This window comes from Pseudophryne corroboree, chromosome 5, assembly GCF_028390025.1.
Source record: "Pseudophryne corroboree isolate aPseCor3 chromosome 5, aPseCor3.hap2, whole genome shotgun sequence".
NCBI classification, from domain to species: Eukaryota; Metazoa; Chordata; class Amphibia; order Anura; family Myobatrachidae; genus Pseudophryne; species Pseudophryne corroboree.
This window is the reverse complement of record NC_086448.1, coordinates 816,060,082-816,079,237: the sequence shown is the minus strand read 5'-3', so window position 1 is coordinate 816,079,237 and position 19,156 is coordinate 816,060,082. Positions and strand designations below refer to the sequence as shown.

Genomic DNA, 19,156 nt, shown 5'->3' with positions numbered 1-19,156 from the left:
GTGTTTGTGTCGGCCACTAGGGTCGCTTATCTTACTCACACAGCGACCTCGGTGCAAATTTTAGGACTAAAAATAATATTGTGAGGTGTGAGGTATTCAGAATAGACTGAAAATGAGTGTAAATTATGGTTTTTGAGGTTAATAATACTTTGGGATCAAAATGACCCCCAAATTCTATGATTTAAGCTGTTTTTTAGTGTTTTTGGAAAAAAACACCCGAATCCAAAACACACCCGAATCCGACAAAAATAATTCGGTGAGGTTTTGCCAAAACGCGTTCGAACCCAAAACACGGCCGCGGAACCGAACCCAAAACCAAAACACAAAACCCGAAAAATTTCAGGCGCTCATCTCTAGTTATATATACAGGGTGTAGCTACCATAGGTGCAGGGAGTGCAGCTGTTATGGGGTCCAGAGCTGAGAGGGGCCACCTTCCCTGTCACAGTTACATGTGCTATATACAGGGTGTAGCTACCATAGGTGCAGGGAGTGCAGCTGTTATGCATACCTCCCAACTTTTAGGATGCTGATAGCGCGGCGAACCGACAAGGAGGCGTGGCCTCGATCGTGATGGGCGTGGTCACACTCGAGTGGGCGTGGCCTCGCCAAATGGTCCGTTTTTTTATTTTGGGGGCGTGCCCAACGCTCTCCCAGCAGCTGGGCAGCCTCCGCTCCCCTCCTAGCTCTGAATACATGCCGTGCGCGTGCGCACAGCATGTATTCAGTGATCACCGGCTGCTTTGCAGAGCAGAGCAGCGTGTGATCAAAGCCTCCCCTAACTGCCCCCCCACCCGCGGGACACTGCTGCCCGCGGGTGGGACAGCGGTACAGGGTCCAAATAGCGGGACTGTCCCGCTGAAAGCGGGACAGTTGGGAGGTACGTGTTATGGGGTTCAGAACTCAGAGGGGCCACCTTCCCTGTCACAGTTACATGTGTTATATACAGGGTGTAGCTACCATAGGTGCAGGGAGTGCAGCTGCTATGGGGCCCAGAGCTGAGAGGAGCCACCTTCCCTGTCACAGTTACATGTGTTATATACAGGGGTGTAGCTACCATAGGTGCAGGGAGTGCAGCTGTTATGGGGTCCAGAACTCAGAGGGGCCACCTTTTCTGTCACAGTTCCATGTATTATATACATTTTTCAGCTTCGGCGGTCACAGGGGTCCTTCCAAACTTTTGCCTTGCGGCCTACAGTTTATCGAGGCAGCGGAATTACTATACATTTTGAGCCTCCCTTCCCATGGTACCTGCTTGTTGTCAGGAGCTGTGCTTGTTGACAGGGATCTCCCACCACTGTCGCCTTGAGTCTACGGTCCCCGCGGGGGACGCTGTTCGCACTTGCCCCCTTTATACTATTGAAAATGTCCACCCCAAAATCGCCTCTGCCTTCTCTAGCATCCTTAATAACTGTTTCCTCTGAGGTGGCGGCCATTTTGTGAAGGACATCTCTCCCACGGTGCGGCTCCTCTCTGCTGCACCGGCATGGGACAGTTGTCCCTATACTACCCCCAGCTCCCACAAGCCACCCAGCACCTCCAAGCCACCACCCAGTGCCTCCAAGCCACCTTGGGGTCTTCTGGGACTGTTGTTATGTTACTGTATCTAGGTATGCTCCTGGACCTGCTCATTGTAATGTGCTATAAAATGAACTGGAGGGCATAATATGTACTGGGGCACTGAAAAATAGCACATTATGAAGTGGAGGCAGTGTAGTGTGGCATAATATGAACTGGGGGTGATTCTGAGTTGTTCGCTAGCTGCTTTTAGCAGCATTGCACACGCTAGGCCGCCGCCCTCTGGGAGTGTATCTTCGCTTAGCAGAATAGCGAACGAAAGATTAGCAGAATTGCGAATAGAAAATTCTTAGCAGTTTCTGAGTAGCTCCAGACTTACTCCTACACTGCGATCAGCTCAGGCCGTTTCGTTCCTGGTTTGACGTCACAAACACGCCCTGCGTTCGGCCAGCCACTCCCCCGTTTCTCCAGAAACTCTCGCGTTTTATCCTGGCACGCCTGCGTTTTTTAGCACACTCCCTGAAAACGGCCAGTTTCCGCCCAGAAACACCCACTTCCTGTCAATCACACTCCGATCAACAGAGCGATTGAAAAGCTTTGTTCGCCCGTGAGTAAAATAGCATAGTTTTGTGTAAAATTGCTTAGCGCGTGCGCCCTGCTGTGCATACGCATGCGCAGAACTGCCGGATTTTAGCCTATTAGCAAGTCTGCTAAAAATAGCAGCGAGCGAACAACTCGGAATGACCACCATTAACTCAGGGTTTACTGTGTGGGGAAAAGGCTATTTTATTGAATAGCTCCAGGGTATGGTCTTATCACTATTATAATATCCTATTTTACCCCTAGATTGTTGGATCTCATGAGCAGAGCCCACTATGCTCTTTGTTTTCACGTCCTCTTGTTTTGTGCACCTTGTACGTCTTGTACATTTTATCTATCCTCCATTGTTCTCCACTGTTTGCTGCCACAAGACCATGGTTATGTATGAATAAACAAAACTAGTAATCATATCAATAACTTATATTCCTTTACAAACTCCGGGTCACAGTGATGCATTAAATATACAGTTTATTGTCCCATTAAGACAGTTTTCCCAGAGAATAAGGGGCATTTTTATACAATTGCTCGTCATCTGAGACCCAGGTGCCCCCTGTACGAGCAGCTAGCAGAGGACATCTGTACGTTGTAATTGCTAAATGAGAAATGATACTGCCCTTACTATATACAGGCCAGGGCTGCTAGTATGTGTGTGGAGACGGGTATAAAAGCGGGATCAGTATGATTTACCAATGGATGGAATGCCGACAGTCAGTATACCGACAGTGGCATCCCGTCCATCATAATCTCGACAGCCCCTAAGCCTCTTCTTCCCCCAACCTAACCCTCCTTTGTGGGTGCCTAACCCTAACCCTCGCCACTTGGTGCCTAACCCTCCCTTCCCCGTTGCCTAAACCTAACCCTCCCTGCTTGGTGCCTAACCCTAACCCTCCCTTCCACGTTGCCTAAACTTAACCCTCCCTGCTTGATGCCTAACCTCCCCTTTTATGTGCCTATCCCTCCTTCCCTGGTCCCTAACCCTAACCTTCCCTGCAGCCTAACCCTCCCTCCCCAGTCCCTAACCTTCCCTGCCCTGCAGCCTAACCCTCCCTCCCCAGTCCCTAACCTCCCCTTCTATGTGCCTGACCCTAACCCTCCCTCCCCAGTCCCTAACCTCCCCTTCTATGTGCCTGACCCTAACCCTCCCTCCCCAGTCCCTAACCTCCCATTCCATCAGCCTACCCTAACCCTCCCTCCCCGATCCCTAATCCTCCCCTTTTATGTGCCTAACCCTAACCCCCCCTCCCCAGTCCCTTTACCTCCCCTTCTATGTGACTAACCCTAACCCTCCCTCCCCAGTCCCTAACCATAACCTCCCCTTCTATGTGCCTAACCCTAACCCCCCCTCCCCAGTCCCTAACCTCCCCTTCTATGTGCCTAACCCTAACCCTCCCTCCCCAGTCCCTAACCTCCCATTTCATCAGCCTACCCTAACCCTCTCTCCCCGATCCCTAACCCTAAGCCTCCCCTTTTATGTGCCTAAGCCTAACCCTCACTCCCAGGTCCCTAACCCTCCCTCTCCGGTCCCTAACCCTAACACCCCTTCTGCAGTCTAAACCTAACCCCTCCCCCCTGCGGCAGGACGGCAGAGCGTCCCGCTGTCAGGATGATCGGGATGCCGGCTGTTGGTAATCTGACGCCTTCCCTCGGGATTCCAGCGTCGGTATATTGACCGCCGGGATCCCGTATGTTGGTAAGCTAACTGCTTCACTTTAAAGCTGCACTACTGCCTTGTTGGTATTTCTCTAAGGTGCCCCTTCCCCATGCTAGAGCCTGGGTGCAGGGGCATATTAAGAGAGTAAGGGCTCCGTTTGCAGTCTCCATCTAGGCCCCCTCTTCTCTAGCTTGTGGTACAAAGTCTACTGCGCATGAGCAGGTCTCCAAGATGCGGAGGCTTGGTCCTGGCGCATGCAGGAAACCACAAGATCTACTCGGTAAACGTATTTGGGTCCAGCTCTGCATAAGCCCCATAAAGAACAAGATGCCTTTTTCAGTCTGAACATACTTTATTTTGTTGTCACTTTGGCAACATACGTGTCGCATTTGTTATTCCGGTTGCAGAGTTGATCACAAAATGCACGTGAAGTACATGATACTATTTACATTATATAAACATAGATAAAATACTTTTTACCGGAAGAGAGAAAAGAGTTTTGGAAGAACTTGATCACCACCTGCTGGAAACTGGTGCTGCACGATGTCACAGAAATTCTTATCCCCCTCTCTCTGCCGTATCCAGGAGTGGAGGGGACGAGGGGGATTGTACTAAAATACCTTCATTAATGCACTATTATTAGAAATCAGTTTAAATGAATGAAGGGTATGTGAGGATTTTATCGGACAGTACGGTAGATACTCTCCTAAACAGGTCAGTCTGGATGTATCTTACCTACAGTACAGTGGGCCTAATTCAGACCTGATCACTGTTGTGTGAAATCGTAAGGCGGACGATTATCGAATGACTGCGCATAGGTACTGATCGTAATGCGCAGGCGCGAGGCCAAACTGCAACAAAATCCTGCGTCTTTTATAATCGCTAGGCGTACACAGGCTGATTGACAGGAAGTGGGCATTTGGGGGCGGTAACTGCCCGTTTTCTGGGAGTGTCTGGAAAAACGCAGGCGTTCCCAAGCGTTATCAGGGAGGGTGCGTGATGTCAGCTCCGGCCCCGTTCAGCCTGTTTGTATCACTCTGTAGGAGTAAGTCCTGGGCTACACACAAACTGGAAAAATCATTTGTTGGTGAGTGAGTTGTGAACGGATTTGCAGCTGACTGGTGTTTGCACAGATTTTTGCACGGCGTACGCAGACTTGCACAGGGCAGATTTTCACTCTGTCTGGGCGGCGACTATTAGATCGCAGACCTTTTCAAATTCTCAGAGGAGCGATCAGGTCTGAATTAGGCCAAGTAATTTAAAGAAGAAAGACATCAACATATACAATGTATTTTGATTTAAAGTAAAAAAAAAAAAAAGTTAAATACTGTACGTAAAGAAATATACTAGTAACTCTTCATGGTCTACAGTATATAAAATTAGAGGCAATGCTGGTGATCACTCAGTTGAGCAATTTTATTCTACTACGTATGCATCTAAGTCGCAAAAAAGTCGCACTGAGCATGTGACCAGCCTGTGTGCATTCAGAGTCGCAGTACCAGTGGAGACACACGGTCTCAGAAGTGCACTGAGCATGTGACCAGCCTGTTTGCATACAGAGTGGCAGTACCAGTGGAGACACACGGTCTCAGAAGTGCACTAAGCATGTGACCAGCCTGTTTGCATACAGAGTCGCAGTACCAGTGGAGACACACTGGGGTATATTTACTAACATTCGTAATTTTCGGAAAAAGGTCAAAGTTCAATCACGAATGACATCGAAAGTGTAAAACTGCAACTTTTTGAATTTATTACTCCTAATTTACTAAGCTGTCGTATTCGGATTTTTCATTTGTTCCGATGTCGATGTCATTCGTGTTTTTTTCCCGTTTTTTACGGCAGTGATTAGCAAAACACTGCCGACTTTATCACAATGAATCTCGGCCGGATCTGTGTGATCCGTGCTGGGGTTCATTTTTTTTTTTTTTTAAATAAACACTGTAAAACGGAGAAAAAAAATGCGTGGGGTCCCCCCTCCTAAGCATAACCAGCCTCGGGCTCTTTGAGCCGACCCTGGGTGCAGAAATATGGGGAAAAAAATGACAGGGGTTCCCCCATATTTAAGCAACCAGCATCGGGCTCTGCGCCTGGTCCTGGTTCCAAAAATACGGGGGACAAAAAGAGTAGGGGTCCCCCGTATTTCTAAAACCAGCACCGGGCTCCACTAGCTGGACAGATAATGCCACAGCCGGGGGTCACTTTTATATAGTGCCCTGCGGCCGTGGCATCAAAAATCCAACTAGTCACCCCTGGCCGGGGTACCCTGGGGGAGTGGGGACCCCTTCAATCAAGGGGTCCCCCCCAGCCACCCAAGGGCCAGGGGTGAAGCCCGAGGCTGTCCCCCCCATCCAATTGGCTGCGGATGGGGGGCTGATAGCCTTTTGTGAAAATGAAAAGATATTGTTTTTAGTAGCAGTACTACAAGGCCCAGCAAGCCTCCCCCGCATGCTGGTACTTGGAGAACCACAAGTACCAGCATGCGGCGGAAAAACGGGCCCGCTGGTACCTGTAGTACTACTACTAAAAAAATACCCAAAAAAAGACAATACACACACACCTTGAAAGTAAAGTTTTATTACATGCATCCACACAAACATACATACATACTTACCTTATGTTCACACGAGGGTCGGTCCTCTTCTCCAGTAGAATCCATGGGGTACCTGTTGAATAAATTCTACTCACCAGATCCAGGGTCCCAGGCTCCTCGTAGCATCCATTTGTAATCCACGTACTTGAATAAAATAAAAAAACGGAGAGCCGAGCCACGCACTGAAAGGGGACCCATGTTTGCACATGGGCCCCCTTTCCCCGAATGCCAGAAACCCACTCTGACTGATGTCTAAGTGGGTTTCTTCAGCCAATCAGGGAGCGCCACGTTGTAGCACCCTCCTGATCGGCTGTGTGCTCCTGTACTGTCTGACAGGCAGCACACGGCAGTGTTACAATGTAGCGCCTATGCGCTCCATTGTAACCAATGGTGGGAACTTTCTGCTCAGCGGTGAGGTCACTTTCGGTCAACCGCAGGGCAGAAAGTTCCCACCATTGGTTACAATGGAGCGCATAGGCGCTACATTGTAACACTGCCGTGTGCCGCCTGTCAGACAGTACAGGAGCACACAGCCGATCAGGAGGGTGCTACAACGTGGCGCTCCCTGATTGGCTGAAGAAACCCACTTAGACATCAGTCAGAGTGGGTTTCTGGCATTCGGGGAAAGGGGGCCCATGTGCAAACATGGGTCCCCTTTCAGTGCGTGGCTCGGCTCTCCGTTTTTTTATTTTATTCAAGTACGTGGATTACAAATGGATGCTACGAGGAGCCTGGGACCCTGGATCTGGTGAGTAGAATTTATTCAACAGGCACCCCATGGATTCTACTGGAGAAGAGGACCAACCCTCGTGTGAACATAAGGTAAGTATGTATGTATGTTTGTGTGGATGCATGTAATAAAACTTTACTTTCAAGGTGTGTGTGTATTGTCTTTTTTTGGGTATTTTTTTAGTAGTAGTACTACAGGTACCAGCGGGCCCGTTTTTCCGCCGCATGCTGGTACTTGTGGTTCTCCAAGTACCAGCATGCGGGGGAGGCTTGCTGGGCCTTGTAGTACTGCTACTAAAAACAATATCTTTTCATTTTCACAAAAGGCTATCAGCCCCCCATCCGCAGCCAATTGGATGGGGGGGACAGCCTCGGGCTTCACCCCTGGCCCTTGGGTGGCTGGGGGGGGGGACCCCTTGATTGAAGGGGTCCCCACTCCCCCAGGGTACCCCGGCCAGGGGTGACTAGTTGGATTTTTGATGCCACGGCCGCAGGGCACTATATAAAAGTGACCCCCGGCTGTGGCATTATCTGTCCAGCTAGTGGAGCCCGGTGCTGGTTTTAAAAATACGGGGGACCCCTACTCTTTTTGTCCCCCGTATTTTTGGAACCAGGACCAGGCGCAGAGCCCGATGCTGGTTGCTTAAATATGGGGGAACCCCTGTCAATTTTTCCCCCATATTTCTGCAACCAGGATCGGCTCAAAGAGCCCGAGGCTGGTTATGCTTAGGAGGGGGGACCCCACGCAATTTTTTTAAAGAAAATAACCACTTTCCCACCCCTTCCCACTGATATACATGCACGGATCTCATGGATCCCTGCATGCCTATACAATCACGGATTAAAAAAGCAGGTCTGTTTTTTTTTAGCACTTTTTTACGAGTTGTAATTTTTCACGGCAGTGTTTGTTTGTTTTTTGCTTTGCACTTCTTAGTAAATTACCGAGATTCATACTTAAACAGCCGCGTTTTGACCGATGGTGTATTCATTCGTATTTTTTTTGTTGAACTTCCAAAAAATTACGAATGCCCTCATCACTGCCGTGATTATTGCTTAGTAAATTACCGAGATGACACTTTGATGAAAAAACGGCATCTCGGTCAAAATCGGGACCTTAGTAAATATACCCCACGGTCTCAGAAGTGCACTGAGCATATGACCAGCCTGTTTGCATACAGAGTGGCAGTACCAGTGGAGACACACGGTCTCAGAAGTGCACTGAGCATGTGACCAGCCTGTGTGCATACGGAGTGGCAGTACCAGTGGAGACACACGGTCTCAGAAGTGCACTGAGCATGTGACCAGCCTGTTTGCATACAGAGTGGCAGTACCAGTGGAGACACACGGTCTCAGAAGTGCACTGGGCATGTGACCAGCCTGTTTGCATACAGAGTGGCAGTACCAGTGGAGACACACGGTCTCAGAAGTGCACTGAGCATGTGACCAGCCTGTGTGCATACGGAGTACAGTACCAGTGGAGACACATGGTCTCAGAAGTGCACTGAGCATGTGACCAGCCTGTGTGCATACAGAGTCGCAGTACCAGTGGAGACACACGGTCTCAGAAGTGCACTGAGCATGTGACCAGACTGTGTGTATACAGAGTCGCAGTAGCAGTGGAGACACACGGTCTCAGAAGTGCACTGAGCATGTGACCAGCCTGTTTGCATACAGAGTGGCAGTACCAGTGGAGACACACGGTCTCAGAAGTGCACTGAGCATGTGACCAGCCTGTTTGCATACAGAGTGGCAGTACCAGTGGAGACACACGGTCTCAGAAGTGCACTGAGCATGTGACCAGCCTGTTTGCATACGGAGTGGCAGTACCAGTGGAGACACACGGTCTCAGAAGTGCACTGAGCATGTGACCAGCCTGTGTGCATACAGAGTCGCAGTACCAGTGGAGACACACGGTCTCAGAAGTGCACTGAGCATGTGATCAGCCTGTTTGCATACAGAGTGGCAGTACCAGTGGAGACACACGGTCTCAGAAGTGCACTGACCATGTGACCAGCCTGTTTGCATACGGAGTGGCAGTACCAGTGGAGACACACGGTCTCAGAAGTGCACTGAGCATGTGACCAGCCTGTTTGCATACAGAGTGGCAGTACCAGTGGAGACACACGGTCTCAGAAGTGCACTGAGCATGTGACCAGCCTGTTTGCATACAGAGTGGCAGTACCAGTGGAGACACACGGTCTCAGAAGTGCACTGAGCATGTGACCAGCCTGTTTGCATACAGAGTGGCAGTACCAGTGGAGACACACGGTCTCAGAAGTGCACTGACCATGTGACCAGCCTGTTTGCATACGGAGTGGCAGTACCAGTGGAGACACACGGTCTCAGAAGTGCACTGAGCATGTGACCAGACTGTGTGCATACAGAGTCGCGGTACCAGTGGAGAAACACGGTCTCAGAAGTGCACTGAGCATGTGTCCAGACTGTGTGCATACTAGAGATGAGCGGGTACGGTTCGTCGAGATCCGAACCTCCCCGAACTTCACGTGTTTTACACGGGTCCGAGGCAGCCTCGGATCTTCCCGTCTTGCTCGGTTAACCCGAACGAGGCTGAACGTCATCATCCCGCTGTTGGATTCTCGCGAGATTCATATTCCATATAAATAGCCGCGCGTCGCCGCCATTTTCACTCGTGCATTGGAGATTGAGCGGAGAGGACGTGGCTACGTTCTCTGCCTGAAAAGCTCAATATCTGTGCTCAGTGTGCTGCAAATATCTGTGCTCAGTGTGCTGCATTGTGGTGACCACCAGTATATTATAGTAGTACAGTACAGTAGGCCATTGCTGTATCTTGCAGCTCCGTGTCAGACTCAGTTCTAGACAGTATCCTGATCAGTGCTCAATATCTGCTGCATTGTTGTGTGACCAGTATATACTATATAGTAGTACAGTGCAGCATTTTGGTGACCACCAGTATACAGTAGTATAGTACAGTAGGCCATTGCTGTACCTTGCAGCTCCGTGTCACTTCAAGTATCCATATCTGTGCTGCATTGTTGTGAGCAGTATATATAGTAGTACAGTGCAGCATTTTGGTGACCACCAGTATATATAGTTGTACAGTACAGTAGGCCATTGCTGTACCTTGCAGCTCCGTGTCACTTCAAGTATCCATATCTGTGCTGCATTGTTGTGAGCAGTATATAGTAGTACAGTGCAGCATTTTGGTGACCACCAGTATATATAGTAGTACAGTACAGTAGGCCATTGCTGTACCTTGCAGCTCCGTGTCACTTCAAGTATCCATATCTGTGCTGCATTGTTGTGAGCAGTATATATAGTAGTACAGTGCAGCATTTTGGTGACCACCAGTATTTATAGTTGTACAGTACAGTAGTCCATTGCTGTATCTTGCAGCTCGTGTCAATTCAAGTATCCATATCTGTGCTGCATTGTTGTGAGCAGTATATAGTAGTACAGTGCAGCATTTTGGTGACCACCAGTATATAGTAGTACAGTACAGTAGGCCATTGCTATTGATATATTACTGGCACATAATTTCACACATTAAAAAATGGAGAACAAAAATTTGGAGGGTAAAATAGGGAAAGATCAAGATCCACTTCCGCCTTGTGCTGAAGCTGCTGCCACTAGTCATGGCTAGTGATGTGCACCGGAAATTTTTCGGGTTTTGTGTTTTGGTTTTGGGTTCGGTTCCGCGGCCGTGTTTTGGGTTCGAACGCGTTTTGGCAAAACCTCACCGAATTTTTTTTGTCGGATTCGGGTGTGTTTTGGATTCGGGTGTTTTTTTAAAAAAACCCTAAAAAACAGCTTAAATCATTGAATTTGGGGGTCATTTTGATCCCATAGTATTATTAACCTCAATAACCATAATTTACACTCATTTCCAGTCTATTCTGAACACCTCACACCTCACAATATTATTTTTAGTCCTAAAATTTGCACCGAGGTCGCTGGATGGCTAAGCTAAGCGACACAAGTGGCCGACACAAACACCTGGCCCATCTAGGAGCGGCACTGCAGTGTCAGGCAGGATGGCCCTTCCAAAAAATACTCCCCAAACAGCACATGACGCAAAGAAAAAAAGAGGCGCAATGAGGTAGCTGTGTGAGTAAGCTAAGCGACCCTAGTGGCCGACACAAACACCTGGCCCATCTAGGAGTGTCACTGCAGTGTCACGCAGGATGGCCCTTCCAAAAAATACTCCCCAAACAGCACATGACGCAAAGAAAAAAAGAGGAGCAATGAGGTAGCTGTGTGAGTAAGCTAAGCGACCCTAGTGGCCGACACAAACACCTGGCCCATCTAGGAGTGGCACTGCAGTGTCAGGCAGGATGGCCCTTCCAAAAAATACTCCCCAAACAGCACATGACGCAAAGAAAAAAAGAGGCGCAATGAGGTAGCTGTGTGAGTAAGCTAAGCGACCCTACTGCCCGACACAAACACCTGGCCCATCTAGGAGTGGCACTGCAGTGTCAGGCAGGATGGCCCTTCCAAAAAATACTCCCCAAACAGCACATGACGCAAAGAAAAAAAGAGGCGCAATGAGGTAGCTGTGTGAGTAAGCTAAGCGACCCTAGTGGCCGGCACAAACACCTGGCCCATCTCACGCAGGATGGCCCTTCCAAAAAATACTCCCCAAACAGCACATGACGCAAAGAAAAAAAGAGGCGCAAGCTCTTCCCGTCCAGTGTTGGGAAGGTCAGGCTTCGCAACCGACACAATTGGACTCTCCTTTGGGATTTGTGATTTCGAAGAACGCACAGTTCTTTGCTGTGCTTTTGCCGCAAGTCTTTTCTTTTTTCTAGCGAGAGGATGAGTGCTTCCATCCTCATGTGAAGCTGAACCACTAGCCATGAACATAGGCCAGGGCCTCAGCCGTTCCTTGCCACTCCGTGTCGTAAATGGCATATTGGCAAGTTTACGCTTCTCCTCAGACGCTTTTAATTTTGATTTTTGGGTCATTTTTTTACTGATCTTTTGTGTTTTGGATTTTACATGCTCTGTACTATGACATTGGGCATCGGCCTTGGCAGACGACGTTGATGGCATTTCATCGTCTCGGCCATGACTAGTGGCAGCAGCTTCAGCACGAGGTGGAAGTGGATCTTGATCTTTCCCTATTTTTTTAACCTCCACATTTTTGTTCTCCATATTTTGCGCACAACTAAAAGCCACCACAGGTATACAATGTAGATGGGTGGATAGTATAGTATTATATTACTTATGGACGACCAGTGACGACACAGAGGTAGGTACAGCCGTGGCCTACCGTACTGCTGCTTATATATATAATATACTGTATAACGGACCTGGTGGACACTGTCAGCAGACTGCTAAACTAGTATGAAGAAAAAAACAACAACACAGGTATACAATGTAGATGGATGGATAGTATAGTATTATATTACTTATGGACGACGAGTGCACTGACGACACAGAGGTAGGTACAGCCGTGGCCTACCGTACTGCTGCTTATATATATAATATACTGTATAACGGACCTGGTGGACACTGTCAGCAGACTGCTAAACTAGTATGAAGAAAAAAAAAACACAGGAGTGTTTTTCAGGCAGACAAACATATACTGGACTGGTGGTCACTGTCAGCAAAACTGTGCACTGTACTCCTGCTATAACTGCTCCCCAGTCCCCACAATTAGGCAGTGTGAGCAGAGCAGTGCACTCAGCACAGATATATCATGCAGCAGTGCAGCACACTGAGTGAGCACAGATATGGTGGTCAGAGCGTTTTTTTCAGGCAGAGAAACAAAGGATTAAACTCACTGGTGGTATAATCAAAACCCTGCACTGTACTCCCTAACAGCTGCTCCCCGTCCCCAATCCTCCCCACAATTATAACTAACTAAGTCACTCTGTGTTCTACTATAACGGAGAGGACGCCAGCCACGTCCTCTCCCTATCAATCTCAATGCACGTGTGAAAATGGCGGCGACGCGCGGCTCCTTATATAGAATCCGAGTCTCGCGAGAATCCGACAGCGGGATGATGACGTTCGGGCGCGCTCGGGTTAACCGAGCAAGGCGGGAGGATCCGAGTCGCTCGGACCCGTGTAAAAAAAAAGTGAAGTTCGGGCGGGTCGGATTCCGAGGATCCGAACCCGCTCATCACTAGTCATGGCAGAGATGATTCAATGCCATCAACGTCGTCTGCCAAGGCCGATGCCCAATGTCATAGTAGAGAGCGTGTAAAATCCAAAAAACAAAAGTTCAGTAAAATGACCCAAAAATCTAAATTAAAAGCGTCTGAGGAGAAGCGTAAACTTGCCAATTTGCCATTTACGACACGGAGTGGCAAGGAACGGCTGAGGCCCTGGCCTATGTTCATGGCTAGTGGTTCAGCTTCACATGAGGATGGAAACTCTCATCCTCCCGCTAGAAAAAGGAAAAGAGTTAAGCTGGCAAAAGCACAGCAAAGAACTGTGCATTCTTCTAAATCACAAATCTCCAAGGAGAGTCCAATTGTGTCGGTTGCGATGCCTGACCTTCCCAACAATGGACGGGAAGAGGTGGCTCCTTCTACCATTTGCACGCCCCCTGCAAGTGCTGGAAGGAGCACCCACAGTCCAGTTCCTGATAGTCAAATTGAAGATGTCACTGTTGAAGTACACCAGGATGAGGATATGGGTGTTGCTGGCGCTGAGGAGGAAATTGAAAAGGAGGAATCTGATGGAGAGGTGGTTTGTTTAAGTCATGCACCCGGGGAGACACCTGTTGCCCGTGGGATGAATAAGGCCATTGACATGCCTGGTCAAAATACAAAAAAAAAATCACCTCTTCGGTGTGGAATTATTTCAACAGAAATGCGGACAAGTGGTGTCAAGCCGTGTGTTGACTTTGTCAAGCTGTAATAAGTAGGGGTAAGGACGTTAATCACCTAGGAACATCCTCCCTTATACGTCACCTGGAGCGCATTCATCAGAAGTCATTGACAAGTTCAAAAACTTTGGGTGACAGCGGAAGCAGTCCACTGACAACTAAATCCCTTCCTCTTGTACCCAAGCTCCTGCAAACCACACCACCAACTCCCTCAGTGTCAATTTCCTCCTTAGACAGGAAAGCCAATAGTCCTGCAGGCCATGTCACTGGCAAGTCTGACGAGTCCTCTCCTGACTGGGATTCCTCCAATGGATCCTTGAGTGTAACGCCTACTGCTCCTGGCTCTGCTGTTGTTGCTGCTGGGAGTCGATCATCATCCCAGAGGGGAAGTCGGAGACCACTTGTACTACTTCCAGTAAACAATTGACTGTCCAGCAGTCCTTTGCAAGGAAGGTGAAATATCACAGCAGTCATCCTGTTGCAAAGCGGATAACTCAGGCCTTGGCAGCTGTGTTGGTGTTAGACGTGCGTCCGGTATCCGCCGTTAGTTCACAGGGACTTAGAGAATTTCTTGAGGTAGTGTGTCCCCGGTACCAAATGCCATCTAGATTACACTTCTCTAGGCAGGCGATACCGAGAATGTACACAGACGTCAGAAAAAGAGTCACCAGTGTCCTAAAAAATGCAGTTGTACCCAATGTCCACTTAACCACGGACATGTGGACAAGTGGATCAGGGCAGACTCAGGACTATATGACTGTGACAGCCCACTGGGTAGATGTATTGCCTCCCGCAGCAAGAACAGCAGCGGTGGCACCAGTAGCAGCATCTCGCAAACGCCAACTCATTCCTAGGCAGGCTTCGCTTTGTATCACCGCTTTCCATAAGAGGCACACAGCTGACAACCTCTTACGGAAACGGAGGAACATTATCGCAGATTGGCTTACCCCTATTGGGCTCTCCTGGGGATTTGTGACATCGGACAACGCCACCAATATTGTGCGTGCATTACATGTGGGTAAATTCCAGCACGTCCCATGTTTTGCACATACAATGAATTTGGTGGTGCAGAATTTTTAAAAAAACGACAGGGGCGTGTAAGAGATGCTGTCGGTGGCCCGAAGAATTGCGGGCCACTTTCGGCATTCAGCCACCACGTGCCGAAGACTGGAGCACCAGCAAACACTCCTGAACCTGCCCCGCCATCATCTGAAGCAAGAGGTGGTAACAAGGTGGAATTCAACCCTCTATATGAATCAGAGGATGGAGGAGCAGCAAAAGGCCATTCCAGCCTATACATCTGCCTACGATATAGGCAAAGGAGGGGGAATGCACCTGACTCAAGCGCAGTGGAGAATGATTTCAACGTTGTGCAAGGTTCTGTAACCCTTTGAACTTGCCACACGTGAAGTCAGTTCAGACACTGCCAGCCTGAGTCAGGTCATTCCCCTCATAAGGCTTTTGCAGAAGCAGCTGGAGAGATTGAAGGAGGAGCTAAAATGGAGCGATTCCGCTAGGCATGTGGGACTTGTGGATGGAGCCCTTCATTTGCTTAACCAGGATTCACGGGTGGTCAATCTGTTGAAATCAGAGCACTACATTTTGGCCACCGTGCTCGATCCTAGGTTTAAAGGCTACGTTGTATCTCTCTTTCCGGCAGACACAAGTCTGCAGATGTTCAAAGACCTGCTGGTGAGACACTTGTCAAGTCAAGCGGAACGTGACCCGCCAACAGCTCCTCCTTCATTTTCTCCCACCACTGGAGCTGCCAGGAAAAGGATCAGATTTCCAAAACCACCCGCTGGCGGTGATGCAGGGCATCCAGGAAGTGAACAAGCCCTGCGGGGTGAAGCGTGTTTTCCGAGCCAGCGGGTCCACCGGCATCAACCACGCCACTTGAGGGTATCTTTGCTGCTGATCCTACACAGGTCATGGACACAGGCAGTGCCTGTGTTGGTAATGTTGAGCATTAATTATTTTTGTTAGTAATTGCACAAGTGACCCAATTCTACCGGTGTATTCTTTCTCACTGACAAATGTGATAAGACAATGTCTACTTTATAATTACATATATGCTTATCTTTTTTCCTCCTGTGTCAGCAGCATCATCTTTGTATGCATATAATCACCTAGGGGATATTCCAACCAGCATTCTAGGCTATTATTATTATTGCCTTATAATCAAGGAATACGGTATAATCCTCTATTTCTGAGTTACATTGAGTTAATTTATCTATCTGATATCTAAGCCCCCACACTAGCATTTTTATATATATATATACACAATATCTCCTGATGAAGCACAAAGCCGGGCGAAACGCGTTGAGAAACTGAACTGCCGACTTGCCGACCTACCTTTGCCGACATTTATGTCATTTAAGCTAAGCCATATATTTTTATATATATATATTTTTTGTCTACTTAATAAATTTGAACCTTTTTTATATGAATTGTTGATCGGAGCATTGCTATATTATCCAAAGGTTTCCATATGACCACCACCCTCTGATGAGGACCAGGATACAAGTACCTATACTGATATGCACAAATTATTACTTTATCTGGTACGCATGTAATTTTATGTGAGACGTAAAATTTGACCATATTTTCTGAATAATTACTACGCTATTTAGCGATTCCCTGTCTCCTGACTCTATCTAGATTTCGACAGAGACGTGGACCAAAAGACCAGGGGATCGATAGGCACTGAGTCAAGCCGTAATCCGGTACGCAATATTTTTCTTGCATGTGACAAAAACTATTTTAAAGGATACTACACTATAGGCGCTCTGTTGTTTCTTCCTCTATTTTCATATATGTATATATATATATATATATATATATATATATATATATACCTATACTTCTTGTTTTTTTCATTTGTTGGGAAAATTCATTTACAGCATTACCAATGTTTATATCCAATATGAATTATTTTTGGCGCATATGCTTGATGTCAGCAAATGTTTGCTAGCGGGACACTTTGCATATAATTATTGATGCCTTCTGCTCCTATTCTGATTCTTTTTTCCGTGGACTCTCATCTATGATCCAGGATACGCAATACCACCAATGTGGGACCTGCTGCATCCAGCCTAACGTAGGAAGCAGTCCACATCTTTTGTGACCAATTGTCACATCTTCTTATATAGGTGCACTCTCATTGGCGTCTAACCCACCCATCTGTCTACTACCATACCACACTGCCAGTGCCCGATCTCGTCCGATCTTGGAAGCTATACAGTGTTGGGCTGGGTCAGTACCTGAGGGGGAGACTCACAGGGAATACCCAGTATAGTAGACATTTCATCTTTATGATGTGCGTTATCTGACACCAACAGCAGTATCACCACTTGTCTCTATTCCTCCTACAATATCCTTACCCTACGAATGCATACTCTGTTTATATAATCGCTCAAGACCCTCTGAGCTCTTTATAAATAAATTACACTGTGCATTTGGTTGGTGACCGGTGGGAAGTGGGTAATGTCTCACTATCTATCGCCGGACCTGTCCAACATTTTCATATTTGACAATTGACCATATTCTGGTCTTATCAACACAGATTTTCTGTACTGGTCGGGCTGAAACGGGTGTAGAACAGTAAAGTGTCTACAGCCTTTCTTATCACATCCTGTAAGACAGGACCAGAACATTCCTTTGTTTTTCAAATTTTTCAATTTAATATGCATTTTAAATCACATTCATTTTTTGGATCCTATGTTGCTCAATGGGTAATCATGAGATATTCTTCTTTGTAATGTATATCCAATAAAAGTTATATTTCATTATCCTTCATGAATAATTAAAACTACTGAACTTTATTTCAATTAATCAAGAGTGCGCCCACACAAGAGCCTTCCTTTCTTCTCCCATTTTTGACGGGTGATGCAGGGCAGTCAGGAGCGAAAACTGACATCTGGTCCGGACTGAAGGACCTGCCAACGATTACTGACATGTCGTCTACTGTCACTGCTTATGATTCTGTCACCATTGAAAGAATGGTGGAGGATTATATGAGTGACAGCATCCAATTAGGCACATCACACAGTCCGTACGTATACTGGCAGGAAAAAGAGGCAATTTGGAGGCCCTTGCACAAACTGGCTTTATTTTACCTAAGTTGCCACCCCTCCAGTATGTACTCCGAAAGAGTGTTTAGTGCAGCCGGTCACCTTGTCAGCGATCGGCGTACGAGGTTACTTCCACAAAATGTGGAGAAGATGATGTTCATCAAAATGAATTATAATCAATTCCTCCGTGGAAACATTTACCAGCAATTGCCTCCAGAAAGTACACAGGGACCTGTGATGGTGGATTCCAGTGGGGACGAATTAATACACTGTAAGGAGGGGGATGTTCACAGTGAAAGGGGTGAGGAATCGGAGGATGATGATGAGGTGGACATCTTGCCTCTGTAGAGCCAGTTTGTGCAAGGAGAGATTGATTGCTTCTTTTTTTGGTGGGGGCCCAAACCAACCAGTCATTTCAGTCACAGTCGTGTGGCAGACCCTGTCGCTGAAATGATGGGTTTGTTAAAGTGTGCATGTCCTGTTTATACAACATAAGGGTGGGTGGGAGGACCCAAGGACAATTCCATCTTGCACCTCTTTTTTTTATTTATTTATCTTTGTATCATGTGCTGTTTGGGGCCAATTTTTTTAAGTGCCATTCTGTCTGACACTGCAGTGCCACTCCTAGATGGGCCAGGTATTTGTGCCGGCCACTTGGGTCGCTTAGCTTAGCCATCCAGCGACCGCCATCCAGCGACCTTGGTCCACCTCTGTTTTTCTTTGCATCATGTGCTGTTTGGGGACTATTTTTTGAAGTGCCATCCTGTCTGACACTGCAGTGCCACTCCTAGATGGGCCAGGTGTTTGTGCCGCCCACTTGGGTTGCTTAGCTTAGTCATCCAGCGACCTCGGTGCAAATTTTAGGACTAAAAATAATATTGTGAGGTGTGAGGTGTTCAGAATAGACTGAAAATGAGTGGAAATTATGGTTATTGAGGTTAATAATACTATGGCATCAAATGACCCCCAAATTCTATGATTTAAGCGGTTTTTGAGGGGTTTTTGAAAAAAAAACACCCGAATCCAAAACACACCCGAATCCGACAAAAATTTTTCAGGGAGGTTTTGCCAAAACGCGTCCGAATCCAAAACACGGCCGCGGAACCGAACCCAAAACCAAAACACAAAACCCGAAAAATTTCTGGTGCACATCTCTAGTGCATACAGAGTCGCGGTACCA

The 19,156-nt window shown here is 47.6% G+C and overlaps 1 long non-coding RNA gene and 1 pseudogene across 1 annotated transcript in view; one reads left to right on the top strand and one right to left on the bottom strand.

Annotated features, from left to right (window-relative positions):
* LOC134928591 (uncharacterized) overlaps positions 1-19,156 on the bottom strand; it is a 181,787-nt gene that overhangs the window by 21,002 nt on the left and 141,629 nt on the right. The window lies entirely within an intron of this gene.
* Positions 17,089-17,207, top strand: LOC134930186 (5S ribosomal RNA; annotated as a pseudogene).